Raw genomic sequence first — 22,906 nt, 5'->3', positions numbered from 1 at the left:
TGAGTACAGCCTTCACCCTATGGTTCAAAGTATCCACCTGCACAACAAATTCTTTGCTGTAATCTGGACTGGTTAACACAAGGGGTCCTCCAAAAACCCCTTTAAGCTTTTGGAATGCCTGTTTGCAGGCTGGGGTCCACACTACCTTATCTGGCCTGTTTTTCCTTGTCAGGTCTTTGAAGGGAGTAGCTACTGTACTATAATTGGGAATTAACTTTCAATAGTATCCTGCTGTCCCCAAGAATGTCCTCACCTGCTTTCTGATAACAGGAGCAGGCCATGCTTGAATAGCTTCCACTGGCAGATTCTAGCCTGATCATCCCACTTCCCATTATATCTCCCAGGGAGGAGACCTCTGCCATACCCACCTGACACATACTGGCTGGGCTTAATGGTCAACCCTGCCCTTTGCAGTCTGCCCAAGACCTCCCTGACATTATGAAGGTGCTCATGCCAGGAATGGCTGTAGATGGCAATATCATCCAGATAAGCAAGGGCATAATCTCCTGCTCCTGCTAGGATACAATCTACTAGCCTCTGGAAGGTTGCTGGGGCATTTTTCATCCCAAAGGGCATCTTTGTGAGCTCATATTATCTGAAAGGAGTCATAAAGGCTGACCTCTCTCTAGTGGTGGGAGTCAAAGGCACCTGCCAGTAGCTCTTGGTCAAATCAATAGTGGTCAGATACGTAGCCCCACCCAGCTGCTCTAAGGCTTCATCTGTCCTAGGCATGGGGTAAGCATACGACTCTGTGTGAATATTTAGTTTGCTGTAGTCCACACAGAACCTGGTGCTGCCATCTTTCTTTGGTACCAGTATCACTGGGGAGGCCCAGGGACTGCTGGACTCCTGGATTACCCACCTGTTCCAACATTTCCCATATCTCCTCACTCAGAGTCTATCTGACTCCCTCAGGCACACTGTAAGAGGTCTCCTTGATAGGCCTTTGGGGGTCCTATATCCACATAATGTTGCAGGGTACACCCAGATTTCCCAGGGAACGTGTCCCCCCAAAATCCTGTAACACTGCTTGGATTTCTCAAACCTAGGCAGGGGACAACTGCTAGGATACTGACACAACTTCCACTGAAGTGTCAGTTCGAGACTCACTGAGGAGATCAGTCACCAGATCCCGTCAGACTCCTCCTGCCATCCACTACAAATACTCATCACAAGGGCCTCCCTATCATGGTAAGGATTCATCATGTTAATATGATACAATTTGTGCCCCCAGCCTCCTGCCTAGCCATTCTACCATGCAGTTAACATCACTGACATTCCTTACCACTTCGAAGGGTCTCTCCCTAGCTGCCTGCAGCTTACTGTGTCTGACAGGAATGAGCATCATAACCTGCTGTCCCACAGCATACTCTTGAGTTCAAGCATTCCTGTCGTACCAGACCTTCTTCTGCTGCTGGGCTCCTGCCAGGTTCTCCTGGGCCAAGCCCATGAGCTCCCTCAGCTTTGTTCTGAAGTTTAGGACATATGCCACAATGAGAAGTTATGTACCTACCATAACGTTCCATGTTAGTTGTCTTCTCTCGCCTTCTTTCTTGCTTGATGGGTTCGGAGCCACTCGGCATTTGCTAAGCTCGAGAGTCACTTTTACCAGCTCGAGGCAGCCCCATATCCCATGATGCAAGGCGGTAAGTACCCAGATCTCGTTTGATGACAAAAGGGCAATAGCACCAAGCATAAACACTTCCCAAAGGAAGAAAGAAGAAAGAAAAACCTGCAGGATGGAAGAAGGACCAGCTCTGTATGGTCTTCAGCATCATAATTCCTTGTAGAAAAAGGTCTGTCCAGGCCTGGGGGAAGGAGGGAGGGTCGCAAGAAAGAAGGCGAGAGAAGACAACTAACCTGGAACGTTATGGTAGGTACATAACTTCTCAATGTTAAGTTGTCAATCTCACCTTCATTCTTGCTTGATGGGACCGCGTCCCTAGCACCTCTATCCTGGGTGGTTCAATGGAACAGACTCTTGAGGACTGTAGAGCCAAAACTGGCTCTGTCCCTGGAGGCCAAGTCCAATTTGTAATGGGAAACAAAAGTATGAGGAGTGGCCCAAGTGGCCGCTGCACAAATAGTGTCTAAAGGAAGTCTAGCTTGAAAGGCTGTAGAAGTAGCTAAGCTTCTGGTTGAATGTGCTTTAGGTTTTGAGCACAGCTGTTTTCCCCTGAGCCGATAAATTTCAGAGATGACAGAAGAAAGCCATCTAGATAAGGTCACTTTTGAGACAGGAAGGCCTTTCTTGTTATCAGCACAGGAAACAAAGAGTTGATCGGATTTCCTAAATTGTTTAGTTCTGTCCAAATAATATCTGAGTTGGCGGTGGACATCAAGATAATGTAGTTTTTGTTCCGATCTGTTTGAATAGTTTGGAAAAAATACAGGGAGATCAATGGATTGATTCAAATTAGTCTTTGAGGCGACCTTAGGCAAAAAGGTCGGATTAGTTCTCAATGATACTCTGTCTTTGTGAAAAACCAAATAGGGGGGGTGAACGGATAGAGCATGAAGTTCAGACACCCTCCTGGCCGATGTAATAGCTACTAGGAATAAGGTTTTCCGTGAAAGAAATTTCAGGGAGCAAGAAACAGCTGGCTCGAAGGGGGGAAGAATCAAGGATGTCAGCACTAAATTTAGATCCCATTGAGGAGGAGGACTCCTGACTGGAGGCTTCAGGAGGAAAATTCCTTTCAAGAAGGCTCTACAAAGCCTGTGGGACATAATATTGTGATCTGCGAACCCGACATGAAAGTTCGAGATAGCAGCCAATTGAACTCTAACTGTGGAAGAAGAGGAGCCTGCATGAAAAATCTCCGCTAAGAAATCCAAAACTGCCTGAACTGGAGCAGTGAAGGAATCAATATTCTTGGCTTTAGCCCAATAAGAGAAACGTTTCCATTTGCTTGTATAAATCTTCCTGGTAGAGGATTTTAAAGAAGCTACTAGAATGTCTCTAATGGGGTTAGAGATGAAAGGAAGCCTGGCTAAGGAAGGAAGTGGAGCAACCATGCTGTGAGGTTGAGAGAAGGGATAGACCGGTGCAGCTGACCGGATTGGTGAATCAGAAGATCTGGCACTGGGTCCAGATGCCACGGCTGCACCAAAAGGTGACGATGGAGGAACGGAAACCAAATTTGTCAAGGCCAATAAGGAGCAATGAGAATCATTTTGGCTCTCAAAACGGTTGCTTTCTGGATAACTTGAGGGATCAGAGGAAATGGAGGAAAGGCATAAAGAAGTCCCTGGGGCCAATCCTGGGTCAGAGCGTCTCTGGGGGGATGGCCTGGCAGAAGGAAGAGAGAGAAGAAGTCTGGGCATTTGCTGTTTTGGGGAGTAGCAAAAAGATCGCAACATGGGCGACCCCATACCAGAAAAATCTCTTCCACTATAGATTGCTTGAGAGACCACTCGTGAGGCATGAGAATAGCTCTGCTCAATCTGTCCGCTAAAATGTTGGTTTTCCCAGGGATGTGCGTTGCTACCAGAAACCGATGAGAGGAGATCGCCCATTGCCAAAGTCTGAGCGCTTCTCGACACAAGGGGTAGGACTTGGTTCCGCCCTGTTTGTTGATATACCAAACTACAGACATGTTGTCTGTGTGGACTGCAATTATCCCTACGGGAAGAAAGTCGTTGAGGGCTTGCAACGTTAAAAGCACTGCTCTCATCTCTAGGACATTTATGTGCAGGTGGTATTCGAACGGTTGCCATGTCCCATGAACCATCCTGCCCTGATAATGACCCCCCCACCCGATCAGGGAGGCATCCGTGGTGACAGTGGCTACCGGGGATGGGGGTACAAAGTGTCTGCCTTGGTGAATCTGGGGAGAAGTGATCCACCAAGCAAGATGATTCTTGCAAATCTGTGTCACCAGTATTTGGTGACGCATTGGAAGTTGTTGGTAAGACCACTGAGTGAACAACATCCACTGAAGAAGGCGCATGTAGAAGCGAGCCAGGGAAGAAGAGTAATGGCCGCAGCCATGAGGCCTAAAACCTTTAGAACCATTCTGGCCTGTACTTTCTTGTTGGCTAGAATGATCCTGACATGACTTTGAATGTCTGAAACACTTTGATCTGTAAGGGTAGCTGACATCCGAACAGTGTTTAAGTTTGCGCCTATGAAAGTAATAGACTGGCAGGGCGATAAGGATGACTTTTCGAAGTTGATCGAGATGCCCAAATGAGAACAAAGATTTATTGTGTAATCCCTGGCTTGAACAAGCTGATGCCTGGTGGTGGCTGAAAGGAGCCAGTCGTTGAGATACGGAAACACCTGGAATCCTTGACGTCTCAGGTGAGCCGTGACCACTGCCATGCATTTGGTGAACACTCTGGGGGCTGTAGTGAGACCAAAGGGCAGGGCTCTGAACTGGAAATGACTGGACCCCAGCCGAAAGCGGAGAAATCTCCTGGAGCGTCTGTGAATTTTTATGTGATAGTACGCATCCTGAAGATCTATTGAGCACATCCAGTTGTCTTTCTGTAAGAAGGGTAGAATTGACTGAAGAGTGACCATTCGGAATCTTGTCTTCCTCACAGACTTGTTGAGTCTGCTGAGATCCAATATTGGTCTCCAGTCTCCCGTCTTTTTGGGGACCAAAAAGAACCTTGAGTAGATTCCGGGCTCTGAATGGTCTGTTGTAACTGGCTGAATGGCTCTTTTTTGCAGTAGTTTTAAGACTTCTAACTCTGCAATTTCCCTTAGACCGGGTGGTACATCTGGAAGGGAATTTGAGGGATAGAAAGGACTTTCCTCGAAAGGAATTTTGTAACCCTCGGATATGATCGACTGTACCCATCTGTCTTGAGTGAGGGAACGCCAGGCTTCTGGGTACAGCGATAGTCTTCCCCCGACTGCCTCCAAGGAGGGACAGCCGGGCAACATCTCAGGGATGCTGAAAGGGCTTGTCAGAAAGAGACTCTCTGTTTCCCTGGTTTTGTGGACCCCCTCTGCCTCTAGAGCGGCGTCTGTTGTTGTTACCCCTCTGCCTCTAGGGGTAAACTGACCACGTGAATCCGGCGTGACTCCTTGGGATTTGCGGAACCACATTTTGCCACCCTTCTGTCCTTTGGGGTAAGGTCTAGAAGGAGTGGAAAAACGGACTCCTACGGCAGAAAGAGTTTTGCCATCCTGCTCACACCTGGTCAACGTTTCCTTCACTTGAGGGCCAAACAAAGCTGACCCATCAAAGGGAGAGTTTGTGAAGGACACCTTAAAGGGATCTGCAAAATTACATAGCCGCATCCAGGCTTGGCGTCCAAGAGCCACACCTGTACCTGCGGCCCTACTCGCTCCATCAGCAGCATATGATATCAGCCACATGGAGGAGTTTGCAATGGAGTTAAGGGTTCCTAGCTGCGAAGCAATTTTTTCTTGAGCCCCTGCAGCTGTAGGATCCTGTACTACTTCACCTAGCTCCTTAAGGATATCCCTCTGGAGTCTGGTGAAGTGACATAGGTAGTTCAGCGAATGCATAGCAAAGGTCGCTGAAGAAAACATCCGCTTACCATATCTATCCATGGTCCTAGAGTCCTTATTAGGAGGATGGACAGGTACGGAAGGATCTGCAAGTTCCTTCTTGGTGGCAGCCGCCACCACCATGGCATCAGCGGGGACACCTTTTGTGAGGAATTGCTTGTCCGACGGGGCAGTAATAAATTTAGAAGGCCTCCTAGGGACTGGCTCTACAGAGTCAGGAGCAGCCCACGCCTTCGAGCAATAACCTGCATAAGGGGTCGAAGGCGGAGACACCCAGGAGGTGGAGGGCCGAGATCCAAACGCCTCCAGGTATACTGACTCATCCTCAGAGGGATTATTGGTGGGCCAGTTTCCCTCTGTCTAAGGAGTTCTAGGATGTCTGAGAAGGAGACATCCTCAGAGGGTGATCTTGGGGATCCCTCTGACTCATCTAAGTCAGTATCTGAAGTGATAGACTCGGGGGAGTCTACGTGTTTCCTCTTACAGGTCCTCTTCCGCGGAGGATCTCCCAACAAATCAGGAGAATCCTCGGAAGAGGGGGATATTCCCAGTGGGGAAACCTGAGGCGGAGGATCTCTGGGTCCTGGAGCAAGAGAAGTGGCAGAGATGTCAACAGGCACTATAGAGGGAGGAGCTAAGGGAACAGACTGCTGGCTGAGTCCAGTGGCCAGCACACTCTTCATCACCTCGAAGGCTCCCCTCCCAGGGAGGTCCGAGAGAACCCGCTCCGAAGAGCTAGTAACTCCAGGACCCACTGAAAAGGAAGGCTCCGAGGCAGATGTCGGAGCCGAGCTCACCAAGGCCGAGGCTCCAAGGGGAAGAGCGGGGTCGGACAAGGGTCCGATGCCACTCACCCTCGGAGGAGACCAGGAAGCCCGGCCACGAATCCCTCTAAGGAAGGTCTCAAGAGGAGATAAGAGTAGAGGCTGAAGGAGCAGAAGGGGTATCTGTCCCTCAGCCGTAGCAGAAACTATTCGAAGACTCCAACTCCAAACTCTGGGGTAGAGTCGAAGGAGGAACTGCAATGGGGTGTGGACTAATAGTCGTCTGCTGAGACGGACTATGTAGCATTTGGGCCAGTGCCTGTGACTTAAGTAATCTACTGACCACTCTCTCTAAATCATGGTCAGAAAGCCTGGATGACCTTGAAGATCGGCTCCGATGGCTCCGTTCCGAGAGGAGAGGCGAAGCCGGAGCCGAGAGTATCGGCTCCAAGGAAGGGGACCTAGACCTCTTTCTCGAAGGAACCATCGGAGCCGATGAAACCACAGAAACTGTCGGAGCCGACAACTTATCGGCACCGACAGGTAGCTTCGATGCATCGGCTCCAGCCGGAGCCGATACAGCCATAAAAGTAAGGGTGTCGGAGCCGATCGGAGCCGACACCGATGCCTGAGCCACATGGTGGTCAGAACCGATCGGAGCCGACACCGAAGTGGTCGAACCAGAATCGGCACCGATAGCCATCGGTGCCGAAGGTTTGTGTAAACCAGAATCGGCTCCAGCCGGAGCCGATCTCGACTCTGAAAGAGTCGGAGCCAAGGCCACAGGCTTGGACACAGAAGCCTGGGCCTTGGAAGACTTAGAAGTCTTAGATGGAGCCGACTTAGCCGGAGAGCCCTCCGGCTTAAGAAGGCCCCTCAAAATCAATTTATTTCTTCTTTCCTGCAGGACTCTCTGGCTAAAAGAGTGACATATAGCACAGGAGTCCTGCAGGTGAAGAGGCCCCAGGCAGTAAAGGCAAGAAGTGTGACCGTCTGTCAGAGACATCTTCTGACAGCACGAGTCACACTTCTTAAAGCCTGAGACCCTTTCCTTAGACATGGTGAATAATACACACACACAACACCAGTCCAAGAAATTAAATTATATATATATCAAAAACTATCAATAACAGACACACACACACACCCTAACAAGGGGGGGGATGGGATGGGAGAAAGTCTGACTAAAAGTTTTAAGGAGACAGGGAAATTCTTGTCAGAAGAGGACTAAAACTGTGTTAAAACTAAGAATTTTAAAGTTTTTTGAAGAAAAGGGGAAAAAATAGTAATGTAAAAATCACTTACCAGGAGCTGGTAAAAGGAGGACCTCATCAGCGAAGCGGCAAACGAGATCTGGGTACTTACCGCCTTGCATCATGGGATATGGGGCTGCCTCGAGCTGGTAAAAGTTACTCTCGAGCTTAGCAAATGCCGAGTCGGAGCCGAGGATCGGCTCCGAACCCATCAAGCAAGAATGAAGGCGAGATTGACAACTTAACATTAGACTTCTTATGGGACTGACACGCACTCTCCCACTCATCACAAATCAAATCTAATGACCCCTCACCCTATGCCCATACAGCAACTCAAATGTGAAAAACCTGTGGCTTACTAGGGTACCTCTTTGTATGCAAACAGCAGATAGGGCAAATATTTGTCTTACTCTCGCTTACACTGGTCTGCAAATGCCCATTGCATGGTCTACAGTATAGAGTTTAACTTCTTCACAAGACCATTAATCTGGAGTCTGGGGGTGGTCTTTAGGTGCTTCACCCTACAGCACTCTCACAGACAAGCCAGCAGGTCTGACATGAAACTGGCACCTCTGTCAGTTAGCATTTCCCTCAGGAAACCTACCCTGATGAAAATCTCTAGCAAATCATTTGCCACATTCTCTGCCTCGATGGAGGACATAACCACCACCTCAGGGTATCTAGTAGCACACTCTACTACCACCAGGATATACTTCTTCCCACTGGAACTTGGGGATACACATAGGCCCCACAATATCCATAGCTACCCTTTCAAATGTCTCCTCAATAGAAGGCAAAGGCATCAAAGGAACTTTGACCTTGTCTTCTGCCTTGCCTACTTTTTGGTATTGCTCACAGGTCCTGCAGCACCCTGTTACAGCCCTTGAAACTGCAGGCCAATGAAAGTTCTGCATAATACGTCTCTTGGTATGATTTTATGCCCATATATGACCTGCAAAAAAAATGTCATGGGCTATGGCTGGAAGTGCCATACTGTAGGCTCTAGGCACTACCAACTGCTGTATTACCTCACCCTCTAGCCCTCCCTAAGGGGTCCTATCTCTATACAGTAACCTTTTGTTCCAGTATACAGACTGTTCTTTTCCTTGAGAATCAAGTGCCTCCCTAGCTATCACCCCTCAAGCCTCTTAATATAGGGTCCAAGAGTTGAACCTGTCTCAACTCTACCTTTGTGACCCGACCCTTCCCAGCTCCCCTTCCACAGGAAGTCTGGTATCTTCTGACAGCAGCGTCTCACTGTCAGCCTGGGTACTACCACTTACCTCTGCCATTGCAGTCACTCTGTCCAAGGGAACACCAGTATCTACCAGCAGCTGTGACTCACCACTACAGGGTAGCTCTCTCCCTGAAATAGCCACCTCACCAGCCCTGGCTTCAGGCGTGGGGTCTGTCTGGGTTTCCCCCAGGCTGTTAGACTCACATGCCTGTCTCCAAGCCTGACTGCATGTAACTTCATGTACACAAGGTACTGCATTATCAAAATCATTCCCTGTCAAGACATCTGCAGGGATATCTTCAAACACACCTACTTGCTTGCTTCCTTTTCCACCCTCCCAGTCAAGGTTAACCCTGGCCAAAAACATTTGGAACGGGGTCCCTCCTAAAGCTATGACTGGAGTAGACTGCCCAAGCAAGTAGTGCTCCTCTTTAACTACTGCAGGCTTCACAATTATGTCAGAGGCTGTCTCTCTCTTAGCAGTGGCCTCCGCCAAGTGTAGATCAGAGTGTATGTGCTGTGTCTTTAAGCATATCAAGGACTGAGCGTGCACATATAAATACCAGGCACGTGCTATTTCTAGTGCCATTTTGAGAGTGCAGCCAGAGAGTGAGCATGTATGACTGCAGTAGTTAGTTTGTATACAAATTACTTAAGTTAAAGCCAGTAAACTTCTGTTGTGATGGGTTTGTATAAAATAAAGCTGCTTGAACAGAACCCACAAAGACTCTTCAATTGTGTCCAAAGTAGGAGAGCAATATGGTGTTAGAAATGGGATCGCAGAGAATAGTATTTGGAGCCATGAGGTGCAGAGATTGCAGTGAAGGTAAACTAAGAGAAATGAGCATGAAAAAGAACCAGAAAAGAATCAAAGGTAACGAGAATTCGTACAAACTGCTTAGTTTATAAAAAAAGACAAAATGGGGCATTACAACCACATTAAACAAGTGGGAGGCACAAAAGGGAAATGGTTAAAATAAAGATATCTGATGAAATGATTAACAGAAAAGCAAAACAAGTATGTTTAAAGCAAAATGAGTGTGTTTGAGGAAAAATGGGCATGTTTAGAGTAAAATAAGCACAAGAAAAGTACAATGGGTATGAAAGAGATTAAATGAGCAAAACAAATATAAAGGCAAAAAGAGCACATGAAGCATAAATAAAGCAAGGCAACTGCATGTTTTTGGCAAAGTGCAGTGTTTTAGCATAACTACTACTTTGTATTGTATCAAGGGCATAACTAAAGTTATTCAAAGTATCTCAAAGTGTGTAAAAGTGCTTATAGTGTGTGCTTATTACTGTGCATGTATTTTGAAGTTTATTTGTGCGCAAAGTGCAACTATTGCATGAAGTACAGTCAAAGTATAGCCATTTCAAAAAGTTTCTTGTGCTGGATGTGTCTAGTCACAAAGTGCCACCATTACAGAGCGTTTCTTGCACTGTAAAGAATTGCCTAGCAAGGTACCACCATTTGGGGGAAATTTCAGTGTGCTGTGTACAGTTTATTCACAAAGTGCAATTACTTCAAAATGTTATTGACTCTGAGCTTCTCTTGCCCAGTTTGTTCGCATCATGTAGTTATTTGAAATTCTTCTTAAAATGATAAATTACTTTTACAATACAGTAATTTCAAGAGTATTATAGTGTCCTAGAGACTTATTTTACAAAGTCCAGTTACACAGGGGCTTGCATCGTGCAGTTATTTAATGTGTTTCTCATATTAAGTGGTGCTTTCTTGCAATATAGTAATTTCAAGAGTATTACAGTGCCCAAGAGAGACTTATTTTGCAAAGTTCTGTTATACAGAGGCTTGTTCTGCTATTTGGCAAAGTTACAAATACTAGCATAACTTTCTGGCATATGTGAAAGTGTTCATGCTTATTTGCAAAACCCTTCACTGGTATGTGTTAAAATGGCAGATGGATTTCAAAAGCCCTTACCTTTTCCATTTGATCAGAATATTGCAGAGAACTGGAGAATATTTGCGCAAGAGTACGATATTTTTATACAAGCAGATTATTCAGATAAAGATGCACACACCAGGGCATTCATTTTGCTAAACCTAGCTGGGTCAGAGGCCATAGAAAGACCGTGTTCATTTGTGTATGCACCAGCAGTATATGAAAGAGAAGGTGAAAACTGTCATATTGTTGTACAGGCTGAATCAAGGGAAGACCCAGAGTGTTTGAAGCACAAGTTCAGACAAATGCGTAACCCCCAGACAAATATTACATTAGAGGGGCATTTGTTTTACACAAGAGATCAGAAACCAGGGGTAACTTTTGCAGCTTATATAACTGACCTGAGAAACAAAGCTAAAATGTGTCACTTTGGTGACTTAAAAGATGAGTTAATAAAGGACAGGCTCATGTGTGGTGGTAATAATGCTGCTGTGAGAAAGATCCTGCTTTGTGACAGTGATATGACATTGAATAAAGCCCTAGAGATTTCTCAAATCCATGAAGTGACAGAAAAACACAAGTATGCTTGCAAGTGACAAGAGCATGGTTTCAACAGGCTCCAGAGCAAATGTAGATAGCATGCAAGACGTGGCAAACAGAAGTAGGCCTAAGCACATGTCAGCCACAGACCCTCCTGGCTCACCAGGGAAACCACGCAGTTTTCCATCAAGTTCTAAAACTAGATCAGTTAAAGAAGCATGATTCTCAGTTCAGTACAAGTGTGAATTAGCAAAACCCAAGTCCAGCTTTATTGTTAACTGTTGCAATTGTGGTGCAAATCATGAATCTAAAAGAGAGAAATACTTAGCATTTGGTCAGCATTGTCACAAGTGTAAAAAATGGAACCATTTCCAAAAGTTTAGCAAATCAAGTAAAACTCACACAGTTGTAAAGAAAGGTCACACAAAAAAACAAGTTGCTCAAGTAGAGCTGCAACAGTCAACTTTCTATGTAGACGGTGCATCAGTAGTTGAAAGAGTTGATGCAGTGAATTTACTGGCAAAGAGCAAGGTTTTGTGCAGAGCAAAGTGTTTTGTGCAGTCCGGATCAATGGTAAGTCCACAGAGCTTAAAGTAGACACTAGTTCAAAGGGTAATGTTATATCAGCAGACACATTTGCTGAATTGAGAACTAATGAACAACTCAATGTGGCCAGTAGTATGAAATTGTTGCTTATGGAGGTACATAAGTGGATTACCTAGTTCTAATTTTTCTGAAGCCATTTTCTCAGAGTATGCTGATGTTTTTGAGGACAAATTAGGCAAACTTCCAGTTGTGTATTCCATGAAGTTAGACCCAGAGGTCACCCCAGTAATCAGACCAGCAAGAGGATCTCCCATAGCTATGCAGGATAAAGTTAAGCCTCAGATGGATAAAATGGTGCAGCAAGGTGTAATTTGTCCAGTTACAGAACCGACTTAATGGGTGTCGTCTATGGTAGCAGCTCACAAAAATGGCTCAGACAAAATCATAATATGTATTGACTCAAGAGATTTGAACAAAGCATTGAAGAAACCATACCATCTAATGCGCACAGTTGAAGAGGTCGCAGCCCTAATACTGAATGCCACTGTTTTTTCTGTCCTCTATGCAAAAAGTTCATTTTGGCAAGTGATGCTTGATCGAAAATCCTTATTACTAACCACTTTTGGTTCTCCGTTTGGCAGATACAGATTCCTAAGGATGCCACTTGGAATATTATCTGCAAGTGAAGTCTTCCAGCGTGCAATGGAGCAAAATTTTTTTGGGTTATCCTTGTGCCATAGTAGTACATGATTTATTGGTTGGAGGCAATGGTGAAGCAGAGCATGACAGAAACGTAAAGGAAGTTCTAGACAGAGCACATGAAATAAACTTGAAGCTCAATCCTCTGAAGTGCAAATTTAGACTTCTAGACGTTACATATGTAGGTCATTTATTTACCCGTACTGGCTTGAGACCAGACCCGACCAAGCAAGCAGCTATCTTTGAGATGTCAGCACCAGACAATATTCAAGCTCTACAGCATTTCCTAGGCATGGACAACTATTTAGGCACGTTTATACCAGAGTTCAGTGAGTTGACAGGATCATTAAGAGAGCTGATGTGCAAAAATGTTGCATGGTCATGGTTAGAACAGCACCAGAAGGCATTTGAAGACCTTAAGCAGAAAATTATCACCCCATCTACATTAAGATACTATGATGTGAACAAACCAGTCACTCTTTCCTGTGATGCTTCAAAATTTGGTCTTGGAGCAGTTATACTTCAAGAGGGCAGACCAGTAGCCTATGCATCTAGCACACTTACCCAAACTGAGATGCAGTATGCTCAAATCTAGAAAGAACTTTTGGCGATAGTATCTGCATGTTCCAAGTTTCATGATTATATTTATGGTCGAGCTATTCAGATTGAAACTGACCACCGACCTCTAGTTACTATTCTAAAGAAGCCTATGCAGTCAGCTCCAGGGAGCTTACAAAGAATGATGCCCAAATTGCAAAAGTACAACTTCAAAATGGTCTACATGAAAGGCAAACTGCTCTATCTGGCTGATACTTTATCCAGATTGCCCAGAATTATGATGGAACAGCTTAATGCAGAGAATTCTGACTTTGACATGATAACAGTGTGTCATTTTATAACCACTAGGCTTGATGAGTTAAGAGATCACACAAAGACCGATCCATTTTTGCAAAAGCTCAATCACTACATTAATCTTGCATGGCCGTCAAAGCAATCTAGTGTACCACATTAAGTGCAAACCTATTTTCCTTACAGAGATGAAATGTTGATGGAAGATGGCATTATTTTCAAAGGTCCTAAAATTGTTGTTCCTGCTGCCTTACAACAAGAATATATCCAGATTTTGCATAGTGGTCACCCAGGTTCGGCATCCACTAAGAGAACAGTGCGAGAATTAGTATTTTGGCGTAATTACTGAAAGACATTGATAAAGTACTTTCTTGAGCAGTCCAACAGTACTAGACCACATTTACAAAGAGAACCACTTCAGCTAAGTCCAGTTCCTCAATTTGCAAGAAAATGGGACTTTGTACACGTTACTAGCAGTCCTGAATATCCACAGTCAAATGGTCTAGCTGAACGTGCAGTGCAGAGTGCAAAGCAATTACTTGCAAGATCAAAGCATGACAATACTGATGTCTTTTTGAATTTGCTTAATCTCAGAAACATACCCCGTGATGATATTCTTGGCTCACCACCTCAAAGACATCTATCCAGGCAAACCAGAACTATGCTTATTAGTTCCAGTTTATTGAGGCCTAAAGCTAAGAACAGCAGAACCATCAAGGCTCAATTATTCAAGAAGCGTTCTATCCAGAAGTCCAGTTATGATAAATTGAGCAGATTTCTTTGTCTGTTGAGGGAAGGAGAGAGAGTGAGAATACAAACGGCAAAAGGTCTCGACCACATTGGTCAAGTTATAGGTATATGTGCCGAGCAGAGATCCTACCTTGTAGAATCTGAGGGTGTGGAGTACAGGAGAAATTGCAGACATCTACTTCCTGTACCAGAATCTTCACCACAGCATTGTTCCCTTGATACAGACACTAGCTCTCAGAGCGAACCAAACATTGTTCCCATCCCAGAGTGTATTTCAACCTCTGATTCCATTCCTGAAGATGTTCCAAATACTTTCAAGGTTGAACATTTTGTAGAGATGGCTCCAGTTGCTAAACCTAGTTCCCAGTTTTATGTCACACGATATGGTAGAATATCCAGGCCCTGCGTGAAATACGCAACAAGATGGACTTAACTGTGTATGTATATATATATACCTAGTCTTGTATAAATGCATGACAAAGAACTACATGTGATATCTGTATGCCAAATAGATTCATAATGTTGCGTGATCTATTTCTCAAAGAGGGAGGATGTAGATCAGAATGTATATGCTATGCGTTTAAGAAGCATACCAAGGACTAAACGTACACATATAAATACCAGGCACGTGCTATTCTTAGTGTCATTTTGAAAGTGCAGCCAGAAAGTGAGCATGTATGATTGCAGTAGTTAGTTTATATTAACATCAGTAAACTTCTATTGTGATGTGTTTGTATAAAATAAAGCTGCTTGAACAGAACCCACAAAGACTCTTCTATAGTGTCTAAAGTAGGAGAGCAACACTAACATAGGATACAAACTCTGGTGATAGTGTGGCATCCCTGGTATCTCCATACAACTTACAATGGCATACTGTTATTCTCACTTACTGGCTCCCCCACCTTTTGTTCCCCACCTTGCCTCCATGGACATTTGTTTGCTACATGGCCCCACTGGTTATATTTCAAACCTCTAACTCTTGATCCTGGCCGTGTACCTGAACTAGTGGCTTCCCCTGTTACAAGTGGACTCTGTTGAGGTGGTTTAGACTGCCCACACTGGGTTCCCTTATATCTATATGCGGCACTGGGTATCGCCTTCTTGTGCAGTGATGCCATGCTTGCTAAGAAGAGATCTTCTTTTTTCCCCAGCTCATCTGCAGAGTTACACTTCCGGCCTACCAACCAGATTCTCATGTCCTCAGGCAAAGTGCTAAGGGTTTGTTCCCTCTCCAAAAGGTCTGCCACCCTTTCAAAAGTGGTGACCTGACACCCACTCACCCACCTGTGAAAATAAGTGCTTAAACTCAGCAATATAATCACATACACTTTCATCTGCCCTGCATCTATGCTCATACATTTTTTTTTTTTACAAGCTTCAGGTGTCAACTTAAATCATTCCAATAAACATTGTTTTACTTTATCATAGTTTAAACAATCAGTATTAGACAATTTAGAAACAGCAGTTACAGCTTTACCATGGAGTAAGGGTGTCAGTAACCATACCCAGAGCCCTTGGTCAACCTTATACTGTTTACATACTCTTTCAAATATATGAATAAAACTATCAAAATTATCACATTCTGTAAACTGTGGAAGAAATTTATTGACCTCTATTGCTTCAGGGGTTTGGTTATTCCCTTCACCATTACCTCCATGACCCTAATGAAATGTCATCACCCTCTCATTTTGGCACTGTTTCTACTTTTCTTCAGCCTGCAAATGCTGCAGTCTCTCTGCTGATTCTAATTCCAAATGTTTGGTCTCCGGTTCAAGTCTCTAACTCCAGATGGATTTTTAAGTCCTCTGAGAAAAAGGTAAACTGTCCTATTTCTGAGGGCTACAAATCCCCATTACCAGACTGGTTATCCTCCTGGTTGCTGGTCTGGGCTACAACTGTGACTAAAGCTGAAATCATTTCCTCTTTAGTCAGGCTGGCATGCACCAGTCCTTTAGCTTTGCACACCTTGGCCAACTGGTTCTTTTGTCAGCCTGCCATAATCCTCTGTCGACATCTTTGCCTGCTTTTTCTGACAAAATTAAATTAACAAAAATAAATAAAACTGTTATATGTTTGCCATGTGGCTGCTGAGAGTACACACACCTTCAGTGACTACTGCTTACAGGCTACAGAAGTTCAATTAATATCCACACTACTGCTCAAAAATATGTGACATTCCTGCTCTGGGCCAGTAATGAAGGAGCCTGAATCTTCACTACTGACATCAGTGAGGGGAAGTTCACTTGGTGCAAAAATAGATACACACAATATTTCCAGATGCAGCTCTCTGCATCAAGCACAATTTCCCTTAAGAGTGCATAGGGAACACAGACAGTCCAGGGGCTGGTTTTCTCCCCCCCCCCAAGCCCCCAGTAGGACTCACCACTGACACAGATGTACAGTTGAATCCTCAGCTGATTTGATTTTCACACACACACACACACACACACACACACACACACACACACACACACACACACTTGGGAAAGGCTGGCACAGATTTACTAGCTTTGACCCCTCTGCCCAGGCTATAAGGTAGGTACGGCCACCAGAACACTCCAAAGCTAGGTACCCTAAGGCTCTTACCAGAGTATCCAATTATACTGAGTAAAATTAATACTAATACAAATGGTAGTATTTGATAAATGCAGCAAGGCTTTCAAGAGCAGCCACAGTGTCAACAAATAAATATAAGTACTCTCAAAGGTGAAAATATTCTCAAAAAGACAAGCCACAATGAGAATTTTAAATATATTTAATAACAAATAAAAGAACATGACAATACTAAACATCTATGTACAATAACCACCAGAGTTTCATCACAAGAAATATTAAAAAATACACAGATGGATATATTCACACAGATAAAAACAGTACTTAACTAATCTCACTATAATTACTACACCATGGTTACTTACTAAAGCAAGACAAGATGAAGTGGGTGAGTGGTTTTGTCAGTTCCAAAACCGTGCTCTGAGACTTCTGTCTCATCTAGTATTAAAGCATCATTTCAGTCCTGGATTACACAATAACATTACATACATTTGGTCATCTGACTCTGGTTCCCACACTACCCACTTTACTAGAAACTGAACCAGAATCTAGCTTGTATGTGTTACCATATACACACACACAGAGCTTTGTATCTGGAAGCTATAAAACCATTTCTAACCTTCCACCATTTCAGGGTAGCAATTATTTCACCCCTAAGGACAATACAGTAGGATTCCTACTCCTGGTTTTCACAGACATTTTGTCTCTAGCTGCAGTTGGAACTGTAAGATACAATCTTTATGTCCTAAAAAGGACAATTTAATTTCAGACTATTTTTCAAAATTACCTGGGCTGACATTAACCTCTTCTCTTCCAGTATCCTCTGTTGAATATATTCATTTCAACAGTTAGAATACAGTCTGACATATAGGTGTAAGACCCACTGTTGGTACATTTTTAACACAAGCACCTGTACAAATCAGTTTGAGATACAAATGACATATAATCTTTTACAAAACTCTAGCTAGCTATGCTGGCATATGTTACACATCCACTGCCCTACTTCTCCTGGCATAGCTGGAAGTATGTCACATTATCACAGCATCTTTCTCATGGAGGAAAAAATTATTGGGGTCCATCTCCTTTCTTTTTTTGAGTCCCCTTGCCACTTTTTACTGTACTGCTGCTTTGTGAATTTTTGTTGAGCAAGTTTAAAGGGCTTCCAGAAGAAAAGCCCAGGGCTGAAAGAATAATTCCTCTGGTACCTTGGAAGAGGTGACAGAAATTGTTGGTTGACTCCCCTGCGTTAATTTTGCTTTTTCCTTTAAGTTTTTAAGTACCTCATCACAGGAATTCCTAAAAATCAAATAATTTTCCAGTGGAACGTGATGCCAGAAGGTAATGTCAGCACAGCTAGCTAGAATTTTGAAAAAAACTACATGTCATTTGTGAATATCAAATTGATTTATACAAGATGGTTATGTTACAAATGTATTAGAACTGTATGTCACGTGTATAGCAACCTGATTTGTACAGATGTTTGTGTTGAAAAGGTATTTGTAAAGTGCTTGAAATGTATCCACAGTGTCCCCTGACAAGAACAGAAATGTACATGCACTATTGTAACTGTTTAAATGTATATGTTTTAACAGAGTAAAATGAAACACAGGAGGGTAACCTCAGTCCAGCAAACTTTAAAATATATCTGAAATTAAATCACTTTATGGGCTAGGCCATAAAGATGCTATATTACAGGTTTCAATGCAACCAGAGATACAAAGTCTGTACTAGGAAGCTTTCTGTATTGCCTTTGAGGTCAACTAATTGCTACTCTGGAAGCATGAAGGTATGAAATTGTTTTATGACTTCCAGCACCTGCCACAGATCTGAGCAAAACCCCTTGTGTGTGAATTTTTTCAGGTAGGTGCTCAATCCTATCAGCATCCAGCAATGGAGCTTTGCATAGGAACTAAAAGTCAGATGACCAGAAGTGATGTCATTATGCAAGCTATCCAGAAGTAATACTTTAGATATTACTTTGAGAGGTCTCTTAGTGAGACTGAGCATTCTGTATTCTGTCTTGGGCCTGACAACAAGAAGGACCATTCACCACATCATCTGCCTTGCTCTATTAAGTACATAGGGAATAGTAATTCTCTTTGATTCAGTCAATAATATAGTGACGCTTAGTTTAGATATTGCTTTTCTTTGTCTGAGTCTAACCTTCAATGTTGTTTTACATATTTCCTGTGATTTTGAACTCTGATGTCACTCTGAATAGATATTTAGTACTGTCTTGTTCTTTTATTATTTATATTAAACATATTTAAACTTTTCATTGTGGCTGATCTTGAGTAGAGATATTTTCAGAGTATTTGCTGACACTGTGGGCCACTCTTAATAGCATTGCTCTTGGTCAAACTACCATTTGTATTAGTATTAATATTACACAGTAAAATTGGACACCCTTTGTTAAGGGCCTTAAAGTAGCTGGTGAGGGGTTCTGGTGGCAGTGATAATTAACTTACAGTCTGGGCAAAAGGGGGCATAGCTAGTAAACCTGTGCCAGCCTTTCCCAGCTCTCTGTGTGTGTGTGTGTGTTTGTGTGTGTGTGTGTGTGTGTGTGTGTGTGTGTGTGTGTGTGTGTGTGTGTGCGTGTGTGTGTTTGTGTGTGCGCGCGTGTGTGCATGTGTGTGTGGAAATCAAATTTGAAAGAGTGTATCAACTACTTGGGCAGGGACACAAAGCATTGGTTGGACACAGAGTGATGGAGGACTTAGGTTGGAACCCTGGCTAAGGACTCAACTCTATAGCTGTGCCAGTGGGAAGTTTTATCAAGGATCTGGAAAGGAGACAGGAACCAGCCCCCGGACTGTGTTCCCTGTGTGGTCTTAAGGGAAAATGTGCTTGATGCAGACAACTGCATCTGGAGGATTGTGTGTGTGTGTGTGTGTATGTGTGTGTGTGTGTGTGTGTGTGTGTGTGTGTGTGTGTGTGTGTGTGTGTGTGTGTGTGTGTGTGTGTGTGTGTGTGTGTGTGTGTGTGTGTGTGTGCGCCTATTATCCTCCCAGTGGACATCCCCCACTATTGTCAGGGGTGAGGATTATTGAGGCTCTTTGATTACTGGCCCAGAGGGTGGGGCATCACAGAACATTTAAAATTTGAGCCTTGACATTTTCAGGAAAATTCTAGTGTTATATTCAGGCAATTCCTACTTATCACAGCCCCTGACACAGCCTCCATTGGCCATGCCCATATTTTATTGAATGTTTGATACTCTGGAAAGCAGAACTGACCAAGTTTGACAAACTGGTTTTAATATCAGAAGCAGGAAGGTTAGCTATGGATTCCTGCATGTCAGCAAAAAGAGAAAGTAGGTATTTTGCCACGTGTGTCTGGTAGTTAATTGTGCTGAAAAGTAATGTGAAAAAAGCATACACCTTCTTCCTATACCTGTCAAAATCCCTACTGTCTTTTCATTGGGACAGGATTGGAAGACAAAGGGATTAGAACCACCGACCCCTGTCCACTGTGTCACAGCCACCTTAACAATGAGGTTCCTAAAAAACTTATGAGAGTCTGGCACCTTATAAAGTGTGTCTGTTTTTCTAGGTGTGACAGGTTGAGAATCCAAAGAAGCAACAGCATTAAAAATGTCCTCCAAAGCTTACAGTATTGGAGAGACAGCAAAGGGCTTTGGGGAATCCATGTTCTGCGAGACAAATTATCTTTGTTGAGCCTCTGAGACTTCTCTTAACTCCAACTTGAAGAGAGATATTTTATTTTACAGATGATACTGGAGAAAGAAATGTCTTCATTTGGAGAATCTGAGGACAATGCCTCCTCACACTCAGATTCACAGGGAATGAGAAAAGACAGCTGTGATGCATAGTCAGAGCCTTCCTATTCAGAGTCAGGGACTACCATCTCAGAAGAGGAGGAAGAGGGAGAGCTCTTCCCCCCAGCCTGGGTAGACAAGAATGAAAGACTGAAAAAATTGCGATGTCTTAAAAAGGTCCTGGGAAAGGTTTTGTCAGTCTTCCTGAGAGGCCTTCTGACTGGAGGGAGTTGAAGGGGGTGGGGGTTGGGACAAATGTTTAGTCTACTCTGATGTTCTTTTGTGTCTCTAGTTTGATAGTTTTTGACAATCAGACAAACGGACCTCCAATAATGACCAAGCAACTTCCTTCATTAGCAGGATATGATGAACTCCTCCCTCTCCCTCAGTATGAATAAAACAAAGTTTTCCTTTATCGGCTAAGGGTGCCTGAAGTCCAATCTGACTGAATGCGTGCATGTTCTGGCCTTAGAGGCTTCCTGTGGAGTCTTGCCAGAGAGACCAGGTATGTTGGAGTGATGAACTGGGGGCTCTGGGATTACCTCAGTGGAACCATATATGCCAGACCATTGCAAATAGATAGTTGAATGAGTCTCTTCAGAAGCCTCTTTTGAAAATTTTCTCTTTTTATTTATCTGAGGGGAAGATCCATGGAAGGGGTATCAAAAGCCATGGCCATGCACACCAAAACATTCAAAAGATGGTTTTCAAGAAAAACCTTAAGGATATTTATCTGCCAAAATAACTTTAGTTGCAAGCTCATCACCGATACTGAATCCACCAAGATGATAAGATATCTGATTAAGCATACCAACTGCAAGAAAGCTCTGAAATTTGGCAGTTGTAATGAAATTCTTAACAGGTTTGTGTGTTAAAGCAAACATACAGTGCACAAGAAGGACACCAAAAGCTTTAGAAGATTGCCTAGATATCCAAAATTGTTTTCAAGAATATTTAAAAAACATACTAACATTAAAACCAATAATTAAGATGACAGTAAAAAGTGAGAAGACAAGAATGAAGTGTAAGGTTGAAAAAAGTATAAAGTAAATACTTTACCACTGTGTGAAAAAGTATTAAAATCTTACATAACTTTCAGTAGTAGTTACTAATGAAAGTTCTAAAAAGTAGGATGAAAAATATAATAAAATACTTCTATTAGCCCCATGTTGTCTGAATTTAAAACCATCAAGCTGAAAAGCTATAAAGACTGGAGCAAAGAAAACAATCCTGTAAAGGACGTCCGGTGAATATAATAAAAGGTGGAGTAAGAGTGTACACATTCACATAAACAACTCTAAATGCAGATACATTCATGTATAGATAACAACTAAGTGAATGTGGAAAACCACGTATATGTATATACATATATGTACATAACTAAGTAAATAAATAAATATTTAACTATTTAGATACATATTTGACATACCCTGTTTGAGCAAAAATGTGAAACCTTTCTTGCAGGCTGAAGTGAACAAGGTATATATTCACCTTAAACTCTTTAGTTTAAGGATGCAAGATATGGAATAAACTTCATTAATAAGGTGAATATATACCTTGTTCACTTCAGCCTGCAAGAAAGGTTTCACATTTTTGCTCAAACAGGGTATGTCATATATTTATCTAAATAGTTAAATATTTATTTACTTAGTTATGTACATATATGTATATACATATGTATGGTTTTCCACATTCACTTTGTTGTTATCTATACATGAATGTGTCTGCATTTAGAGTTGTTTATGTGAATGTGTACACTCTTACTCCACCTTTTATTATATTCACCGGACGTCCTTTACAGGATTGTTTTCTTTGCTCCAGTCTTTATAGCTTTTCAGCTTGATGGTTTTAAATTCAGACAACATGGGGCTAATATAAGTGTTTTATTATATTTTTCATCCTACTTTTTAGAACTTTCATTATTAACTACTACTGAAAGTTATTTAAGATTTTAATACTTTTTCACACAGTGGTAAAGTATTTACTTTACACTGTTTTCAACCTTACACTTCATTCATGACTTCTCACTTTTTACTGTCATCTTAATTATTGGTTTTAATGTTTGTATGGTTTTTAAATATTCTTGAAACACTTTTAAAAGGCTTGTTAAGAGTGTTTTCGAACTGATAAGCTATATTTATATTTACACATATACAAATATATTTACTGCACACATACTTGTTTTACAAGAAGCCGGATTTTTAAAGAAGTATACAATGGGTTAATTGTTATTTCCTGCCTACCTTGGGGGCGGGCTTGTTTTTTGCTTGGAGGAAGTTGACCTGGTTTGAATTTGTATTTACTGTTTGAAACACTCTTGTTGCAACTGTCTGATGAAGTCTCACTAAGGGGTGAGATGAAAAGCGCTTTATGGTTACTGTTTTTTATTGTTTTTATCATTTGTTTGAAGTAAAGTCTGAAGAATAAACTTTGGAAACTACTACTGTGTGCGTGCCTCAAGCCCTCTTACCTGAATTCCTGTTTTTGTAGTTATCAATCTACTGTTTGCCTTTTTTTTTTTTTTTTTTCACAACAGAAGACTTCA

At 42.8% G+C, this 22,906-nt stretch overlaps 1 protein-coding gene across 1 annotated transcript in view; it reads right to left on the bottom strand.

The window, feature by feature from the left end:
* The window catches only part of LOC122814917, a 278,216-nt gene that overhangs the window by 203,421 nt on the left and 51,889 nt on the right, over window positions 1-22,906 (bottom strand). The window lies entirely within an intron of this gene.

The sequence above is a fragment of the Protopterus annectens genome, chromosome 11.part0 (assembly GCF_019279795.1).
Source record: "Protopterus annectens isolate FY-2018-M chromosome 11.part0, PAN1.0, whole genome shotgun sequence".
Lineage (NCBI taxonomy): Eukaryota > Metazoa > Chordata > Ceratodontiformes > Protopteridae > Protopterus > Protopterus annectens.
The sequence above is the reverse complement of the archived record's forward strand: the minus strand, read 5'-3'. Positions and strand labels throughout refer to the sequence as shown.